We start from the raw sequence: 9468 nt of genomic DNA, 5'->3' as shown, positions 1-9468 counted from the left end.
CAGAACTTAAAACTTGGGTCACTTAGTGTTTAGTTAACATAGTTTTGAAATCCAAAGAAGAAGAAAAATTATTTTTGGTCGTAGTAGCACTTTAAATCTAACCAGAAAGATACCATGATACACATGACCGATGTAATCACAGTAATGGTTACGGGGTATTCGTATTATGCATTATTCAGTTATAGAGCAGTTTTCAATTGAGTGTAATTACTTTGCCCAATCAAAAAGATAGGATACAATCCAGTAAACCAATCAAAACCGAAGTAATTACACGTAGCCGACACAAAGCGAGGGAAAATGTGCACGCGCGAGCCACGATTGGTTTTGGTCTCACTTCTGATTGGTTAAAAAAATGGCGCGAGAACTTTGAACCAATCACTGAGTGAAGTAATCATAAACCTAAGTAATTCACTTATTACTTTCGACACTCAATTGAAAACCACCCTATCAACTACAAATGTTAAAGATATCATGGTGTTATTGTCGTTTAACTAGGATATATTCATCGAATCCGGAATAATCAGCGAGGGCTCAATAAAAGGCGTTCTGTCAAGCAAGCACTTCAACAGGGCCATGTTGCGTCATAACGTTATGTATGAAGCATTACAGCAACTACGCTTTGAAGAATTCTTAGAATTTTTGGACGAGAAATCCCAGGAAAATGTTTCTTTCTTCATCACATCGATGAAAGACGCATTTCTAGATGGCAGACTGCAAGATTTTCTTCAGAGTCAAGATTTTGAAGAGCTCATCACGCAATACGAGGCCTTCGTCGCTGAGTCGTGCGCCAAATCAAAAGACTTTTGCTTACTGGAGTATGTACATCAAGATGGCAGGTAATGTGATTCAGTTTGTTAAAATATTTGCGATCATTTTAATCTACTTTATTTAAATTTGACAGATACTGATTGTGCGTACAGCTAGCGCATTATAAGTCTTATATGCTTTTTAAATTGCAGGGATACTTCTGATGTTTATTAGAGCCACCAGAATTGTTGACTGGGATCTCCATTTATCAGCATTTAGATCAATGATTCCCTGGTTCTTTGCCTGCGATAGAGTGAACTACTTCAGATATGGCTCTCCTTATTGGTTAGAAATGACATCACTGGAAACAACCCACCCAGGTTTGTTCAATGCTCAGCATTAATTGATACTGTACTGGGAGGTATAATACAATATTCAATGCAACTATCTGTAGCTCATTTAATCTAATAATTATTAAATATTTGCATAGGAATCCTTCCAGAGTTGTCCTCTAGCTTTTCAGAACAACGACAGAGTGATCATGGGTTTTTTGCTGTGGCTTGTGACCAAACAATCGAACAAACAGCTAATCGGAACTCGAAGACTAAAGGTGGTTTGGTTGGTTTCTCCATGAATCGTGCGTCTTTTCACAGATGGTTGTTATCTCAGTCAGAAAGAGCTGAAATTACTCGAAAATGTAAAGACATGGCTGTTATGAAATGCAAAGCACTTTATGTGCAGAAATAGAAAACGCGCACACACGCTAAGTTCAGTTATAGACTAGGTAATATGACATGGTGCGGCGGTACGCTTTCGCTCAAATGACCTACACATAATCGCAGAGTACGCGCCACTAGCGGTGAAACCTTATATCGTTTTACCAAATAACCCTAACCCAAGTGCTTAAGCCATGAAAAGTCAGTGAACGATGTGAAGGCTACCATTTCCACAATGGCTAATCCTTTCAACGACGATCAAGCCGGTCTTGTTTGCATACGTAGTGGTGTTGAGCTGGAAAACGGTATTGCTGACGGTCTTCTAGAGGTAGAACTACTTGGAGAGGGCCAGTTTTCGGATTTTTGCGAGAACAATCTTCTAAGTGACAACCCAGATATTTTCACAAAGATCAAGAAGAATAAGCTGAGAACATGTACATCGAAAAAAACTGACAGTGAAAGACAGCAAGGGTCAAGAAATGACTATGAAGTCAACCATAAACCTTTTTGCTAAATTGCTGTTTTTTTCGAGCAGCCGTGAAATAAACTAGAAGGAATTGTTTTCTTATAGCCTCAGCGAATATCTACTTTCCCTCGCAACTGTATCGGGCAGCCTGGTGAAGACAGCAAAGGCTAAGATGTTTGAGATATTGGAGCCCCTTGCCGATAACCCAATGGTGGATGTACAGAACCTTGGTGATCATAATGCTTTAGTGGTCGATGCAATGGCTGTATTGCAAGTCTTGAGAGGTAAATGGAAGATGTTTGGTGAGTTTGCAAACTCAACATTTGCTTACCTGGTACAGCTCGCAAGGCAGTGGAAAGCTACAAGACTGGATTTTGTTGCTGATAGGTACCCTGAGGTGAGCATGAAGAACGCAGATAGAGCGAGACACCGATGTATTTATACTTTGCACTGCAATGCAGAAGACCATAGCTAAAATCATGTTCCTTATGACTGGGACCGGTTACAAATTCCGCCTCATAGATATCACAGCTGTCTCAAATGGACTTGGAGAGGACCTATGAAGATGCTTGTCGGGATTTCATACCTTTACAGGTATGTAGTGTTGATGTTCATTAATTGCAAAATAAATTATCGAGGATGATGTTTTATGTTATTATGCTTTTTCTATAGGTTGCGATTCAACAAGCGCCTTTAATGACAAAGGTAAAGGCAAACCTTGGAAGATATTGCAGGAACATCCAGAGTTCATAGAAAGTTTCTTTATACTTGGAAGCTCGTCTGATATTCCCGACGATCTGGTGTTCTCATTGAATAGATTTGTTTGCCTATTTTACCGTGATAACGCCTCGGCAAGCGTTGATGATTGCAGGTATATGTGTACATTTTTTAATATTGCTTCTGTTGATATTATATGACAATTGATATGAGTCGTCCATTTGAACTATCAATAATCTCTCTATCTTAGGTACATCGTTTTTACGTCAGGCAAGTGTTCTACTGATGCTCTTCCCCCAAATTCTGACAGCCTACTGAAACACATTGAACGTGTAAATCACCAAGAAACTGCGTGGAACAGGTGTTTATCTCCCCAGTTAAATCTACCATAACCCGTAGGTAATGGATGGAAATTGACAGAAGGCCAATTAAAAATGATTTGGATGACTCGTCCCTCTGCTCCCGGCTCACTTATCGAATGTGTCTCGTGCAAATGCAAGACCGGTTGTAAGACACTCCGCTGTTCTTGCCGGAAGTCAAGTCTAAGCTGCACAGATGTCTGTGGTTGTGTAGACTGCAGCAATGGTCAACATGAAGATAGCCCCTCAGAGGACGACGAAGAAGAGGAATCTCATGATTCTGAATATGAATGTGACGAAGAGAGCGATAGTGATTTTTCAGGAGATTGAAATTATTCTTAGGTTGACACTAGAAAAATACCCGCGTTCTCAAACACTGTAACTATATCCTGTATTTGAGGGCGCGCGTTTTTTCCACTGATTTAAAAATTAACAAAATGAAATTGTTGTCTTATTAATGGTTTGTCTACAATGAAATTAATGTCCGACTAAGGCAAATGCTACAACAATTTCAATCTCTTTTGTTAAAAGATTGCTCTAGAGTGAGCTAAACTGTGCATGAAAGATATTGCCAAAAACTAGATTGCGCACGAGAGAATTAATTAAGACTTTTATTTTATTCAAATTGAATTTGGTGCATTTGTTTCCTTTATTTTTCTAAAAGCAAAAGTATTTATTACAAAGAAGAAAAAAAGTATTTCAACAATGGGATAGCAAACAAAAGGATTGTGTGACATAATACAATTTCAATTTAGCAAGAATCTCCCTAGGGATTTTTTTAAAAACCGAGGTGAGTTAGTGAAAATTTGCATTTCGCTCTAGCTTGGGTGGCACGATAAACTGATTCAGGAAACCCAAGGTAGATACAACCCCAGAAGACATGAATGCCAAGAGGTAAGAGTTTTGGTTGATAAAGTTCATTAAAGAGGTAGCGAAGAACAACGGAGACGGCTACCCGTCCAAGAGTCTTTATGCCATCGTTTGTGGAATAAATCGTCCAGGAGAAACCAATTTTGACCACATGAACAACTTAAACATTTTGGAACGAAGGAATAAAAGGTTAGTCATGCAATTACAGCAAGATAATAACTATGTTCTGTGGGGCATAAGGAATTAACAGTCACTCGTCTCTGTCAGATTTTCAGCCTACGCAGAGTTTTGGACGCCCGCCGAAATGGAGAGAATGAATGAATGAATCAATGAGACTATTGATGGAATTACAAAAATTTGGTTTCATCGACGGAGTTGATAATAGTTGCGGTTACACTAGCCATTTTGCCCTTGGGTAAGTGGCTTTTTCTCACGGGGAAGCAATTTTTTATGTGTAACCGATCTGCCCAAAGGAAAACTTCCTGTGGGAAATTTCCATGGATACGTCAAAAAGAACAAAAGAATTGCCCATAACAGTTCCAGATGTAAGTCGTATGGTTAACAAAACCCCAAAGCGGCTCAACCAATCACAAGATTGCCGAACGCGAGGTTAATACATGCTGTGATGAACTGTGTAAACAACTGCGGACGTGGAAATACCCAAGCACGCCTTTTCTGGCCAGCAGCAAGTCGACGTCTAAATTATAAATTGGAGAGTTGCAAGGACTAGAGAAAGCGTAACTGAAGTCGACGTCTTTGTTGCCCTCTTAAAATGAAGCGATGAATCGCTGAACTTAATTGAGGTGGACAGTTTAAGAGAAGCGCCGATCGTGACAATTACCGAAAATAAGCCAAAGAAAAGTTTGTCGTTCAGATGTAGATCTTCGATGTTTACTTTTTTTTAGATCCTTAATTTTAATGTATTTTGTATTGTAATTAGTTTTTCAAAAACCGTTTAGTGGAAAAACTAATAAATCTCATCTTGTCTTATCTTAAAGGTAAGTTTCCCACCAAAACAGGCCAACGCTTACCTTCCCCTTGGGTAATTTACAAGTGTGTAACCGCAAATGGGGAGTCGATCATAACCCAGGGTAAACCCAACCCAAGCCGTAACCCCAAGGTTCCCCATGGGCAAGAGGTCTAGTGTAACCGCACCTAATGTAAATTGGCCACCTGCAAGACTTCTGCACAGTCTTCAGGTAAAAAAAATAATTGGAAATGTGACAGCCAAGAATTACTTGAAAGAAAGCTCGTCGTCTATTTTGTGCTTCATTATTCAAGGAAAAGGTTCTTTATGGAAACGGTTTGATCCTGAAGTTTAGTTTGTTGTAATATTGCGCATATTTGACACGATTGAGTTTTTTCTCTTCACGCACGTAATGAAATAGGAAGGGGTTTTTTCCTCTAATAGCAAATATGTTGTTTGTTTCAAAAAATTGTTTGCTGGAAAAGGTGGCCTTTATGAATTCATCATGTTTTATAATATGCGAGCTTAACTGGATAGTTTTTATGGCAATAATAAAGCATTTTCGTGTCAAAATGAGGTTAGTGTCTTTCTGTTGTGCTAACTTAATTAAATATAAATATACATTTTGCCGATTTTGCGATTTATTTGTGCAGCCAAAAGTACAACAACACAATTGAACGTAGCAAAAATCTCCAAAATGTTTGTCGCTGATCGTAACTTTTTATATTCTTCAAAATTAATGTTGTTTTCATGTCGTAAATATGTTATTCTCGAGCGACCGTCCTGCAAACTTCCTTCTGCTCTTTCTAAAAACTGTGTATCAATATTTATTTACTTTTGCATCAATATTTGTTTTTGCATGAGCAAGCTAATAAAATCTGTACCTTGCTGAGTTCGCATTTGTTAGCGTTAATAGTATTTGTGGTCCAATGCTTCTGTTTTACGAAGGGATATGTTCTAGGCCACCCATCCAGATACAGGGCTTAACTTAGTAGTATTACAAAGCTGTCAGATGGCTCAGAGGGCACGCTTAAACTTGTGCTGAAAAGAAGTTGTGAGGGAGCTTGAAAATTATCAGAAGCCAATGTTTCTCACTTCCCATTTATTTTCCTCAATCTTTCTGGGTTCAGTACTTTGCTAGTAACCACATGTCTTCTCAGGCTATTTACCCAAGACTTCTACCATAGCACTACAACGATGGACAATACCAAAACAATATTGTGCACTGTTAGAGCTACATATTACAAAAGGACAGATCTGTTTCCTCGTACGATCGTGTGAGGACGTGCAAGCCAAAGGGCCTCTGCTGGTATGGTATGCCGGGTCCGGAAGCCTTCTTTGTCGGGTTATTGACCCGTGACCGGACTCTTACTTGGAACAATGTTGATCAATCCCTTCGGTGAAGAACCATTTCTTTCAATAATGAAGAAAAAAATGGACAACAAGCTTTCTTTCAAATAATTCTTGATTGACAAGATTTCGTCGAATTCTAAATTGTTTTTCACCTGAAGACTATGAAGAGTTGAGTACAAATAAACAAAATTATAAATAGCTAGAAAATTGTAAACACAGACTACTCAAGGTGTTTCCGTCTCATGGTCTCTGGTATCCAACTGAAATAAGTTACCAGAGAATTTGCCGTTTGGTTTCAGTGTTACACATAACACTACAGTTTTTAAAATATTACCGAGAACTCGACGAAGTGGTAAATCAGCGAGTAAATTTCTTGTGCGTGCGTGTGTTGTGGCGATGTTTATTTCAAGCTCGTATGCAAATTTTTAACAGAAAAATTTAATTATAAAAAATATTCCACTTTCCACTTAAAGGTCGTTAAAAAGCTTTATTTTTGGTACTTCATTTGGACGAAAAAATGTCACCAAAACCTTTTCCACCGTAAAATTTACTGAGACAAACAAAGTATCTGCTATTTAAGGCAAAAAAAAACCCCCTTCCAATTTTAATTACGAGCGTGCAAACAAGAAACATAAGAGCAATTAAATAAATTTCAGTATGACAGTTCACATCAAACTCTTCACGGAAGAACCTTAAATAATGAAGCACAAAAGAGGCAACAAGCTTTCTTTCAAATAAGTCGTTACTGTCACTTTTCTAATTTTTTTTACCTTGAGACTGTGCAGAGTTGAGTACAAAATAAATGTAAATTGCCAGACAACTTCGACGCGACTTCAGTAAACACTGTGATGCCTTCAAGGCATTCGACTCATTCAATGTTTGTTAAATCCATAAAAAAATGCCATTTGATTTCAGAGTTGTATATAATACCAAGTTAGTAAAATTTTAGAAACAAAGCTCACTTGATATCCAACGGCGAAAAATGAAAATTGTTGTCGTAGACCATTACTCGTCACTTTAAAGACTCCAGATATTTATTTTTTACCGCCTGTCTTGTTTATCCAATTGTCGTTCCATAAGGGTATGTTATGTTTAAAGATCCGACTAAAACGCCATTCGCGTTACAATGACTTTCGACGCCATTGCAGGTTAATTAGATGTTTTCCTGTGTGCACCAGAGAAATCCACGCATTACCCCAATCCCCTCAAACCTAACAAAATACGTACAGAAGACTCTCTGCGCAGACACCACTTAGCAGGGGAGTGACAGGCAAGACTTTTACCGACACGGGAAAAATAAAATAAATAAATAAAATAAAAATACGGAGAAATATTACCCTTTTTCCGACTTGGATTGTTATACTGTCAACCCTGTAATAAGGCTTTTTCTGTACCCAGTAGGAAGAATTGCAAGGACGCCTTTTCTTTCGACAAGATGGCTGTCAAGGCAGATTTCTTGTTTAAACCCTGGAAGGAACTTAAACGTCCCTCCTAGAGCATTGTTGAATTCGCTCAGTCCATGAAAGGACGTACCCTAATAGCAGAGTCTCTTTCGATCTCTGTCAGCCGGCTCGACTTCCTTTGATTTGCCGCTCATCCAAAGAAATGGATGAGTCAGTCCAGTTTCGACTTGTCAAACCTGTTTTTTTTAACTTGTGCGCGTGATCAATCGCCACGCGTCATCAATATTTTTTAAATTTACAACAGCGTGACAACAGCGTCTTTTGTGTGTAATCCAATTCCCATGAATATTTCCTCCGTATGTCAGTTACAGAAACTAGTTTGCCAGAATATGAGAAGCCTATTAATATTTTCAGTAAAAACTGAAATGGCAATTTAAAAACTTGAACTATCTGGAGTTTCCAGGGAAATGATTCCTTGGTTGTCGTGTGTTTGCCAGAGTTGTTCGAAAATATCCCTACCGTGTTTTGGTTTTGTGGTCGGCAGGTTAGTTTTGCAGGTTGCAGGTTGCAGGTTGCAGGTTGAAATTTACTGTGACTGTTACATGAATAGCTAACCTTAGGCCTAATTAGGCCTAAAAACGTTTCTTTAGGCCTCCTTAGGCCTAAAAACGTTTCTTTAGGCCTAATTAGGCCTAAGGTTAGCTATTCATGTAACAGTCACAGTAAATTTTCAACCTGCAACCTGCAACCTGCAACCTGCAAACTAACCTGCCGTTTTGTGGTTACTAGTGACGCGTGACTGACTTTCGAATACGTTTGAATTTTTAACGCATTCTTAACACGAAATGTCGAGCTGGCTGACAGAGTCTACTTTCCTCTTCCCGACTTATCTAGGAAGATCGAAAGAGACTCTGCTCGCAGGGGAGAAAGGACGATTCCGCCGATAAAATGGCACCTGTTCTTCGCTGTTCATGATTTTCATTTCCCGTTGTGTGACGTAACAGTCTTTTGTGTGCAATCCAATCAGGTTGTTTAATCGCTTATTTAATAATACTTATAATAATTGAAAAGTTATAACCGGCCCTTTCATGCAAATATGATCAAAAGCACGAAACAACTGTTGCTTTAATTGTTAAAAGGAAATAAAAGCTAAAATGAGCATAACAATAAAGACTAAAAAGTAAACAACGCTAGCAATTAAATAAAAATAGAAACAATAAATATATTACATAGTAGGTTAAAAACATTACATATCAAAACCTAGTGTAAAAAGATGCGTTTTAAGTAAAGATTTAAAACGTTCAAAATTGTCCTCAAGACGGATGTGAAGGGGCAGATTGTTCCATAAATTAGGGGAAGCAGGTGAAAAAGCACAACCCCTAAAGTCTTCGTCAGTTTTAACCTGGGATACTTTAAGATAAAACCGCTAGCTGAACGGAGATTATAGCGCGGCTGTTCTTTGATAGCAATTAGATCAATCAAGTAACCAGGCGCGTGACCGTAGATAGCTTTTAAAAGTAAGAAGAAGTATTTTAAAATCAATGCGAAATATGACAGGAAGCCAAAGTAACGAACATAGTACTGGTGTTATATGACTGTAGCGAGACACATAAGATACAAGCCGAGCACCTGCATTTTGCAAGCGTTGCAGTTTAAGTAGATGAACAGACGGTAAACCAAATAGAAGGCTGTTGCAGTAATCTATACGACCTATGATAATGGCATTGACCAAAGTGCGTGCAGATTCGTGTGACAGATACTTTCGGATACGTCGAATATTGTATAAATGGAAAAAACCCAGATCTGCGAGTTTTGTCCATTTGTTCCTGGAGGTTCAGGTTAGAATCGAACCATATCCCTAACTTTCTTG

General features: G+C 38.4%; 1 protein-coding gene across 1 annotated transcript in view; it reads right to left on the bottom strand.

Moving 5' to 3' along the window:
* The window catches only part of LOC138058040 (beta-1,4-N-acetylgalactosaminyltransferase 3-like), a 46869-nt gene extending 39207 nt beyond the window's left edge, over positions 1 to 7662 (bottom strand). The window contains exon 1 of the mRNA XM_068903937.1: positions 7533 to 7662. The gene's annotated coding sequence lies outside the window, so the exon portion shown is untranslated. The remainder of the gene's footprint in view (positions 1 to 7532) is intronic.
* Between the last annotated feature and the right edge of the window lie 1806 nt (positions 7663 to 9468).

This window comes from Montipora capricornis, chromosome 7 (genome assembly GCF_036669925.1).
Source record: "Montipora capricornis isolate CH-2021 chromosome 7, ASM3666992v2, whole genome shotgun sequence".
NCBI lineage: Eukaryota > Metazoa > Cnidaria > Anthozoa > Scleractinia > Acroporidae > Montipora > Montipora capricornis.
The sequence above is the reverse complement of the archived record's forward strand: the minus strand, read 5'-3'. Positions and strand labels throughout refer to the sequence as shown.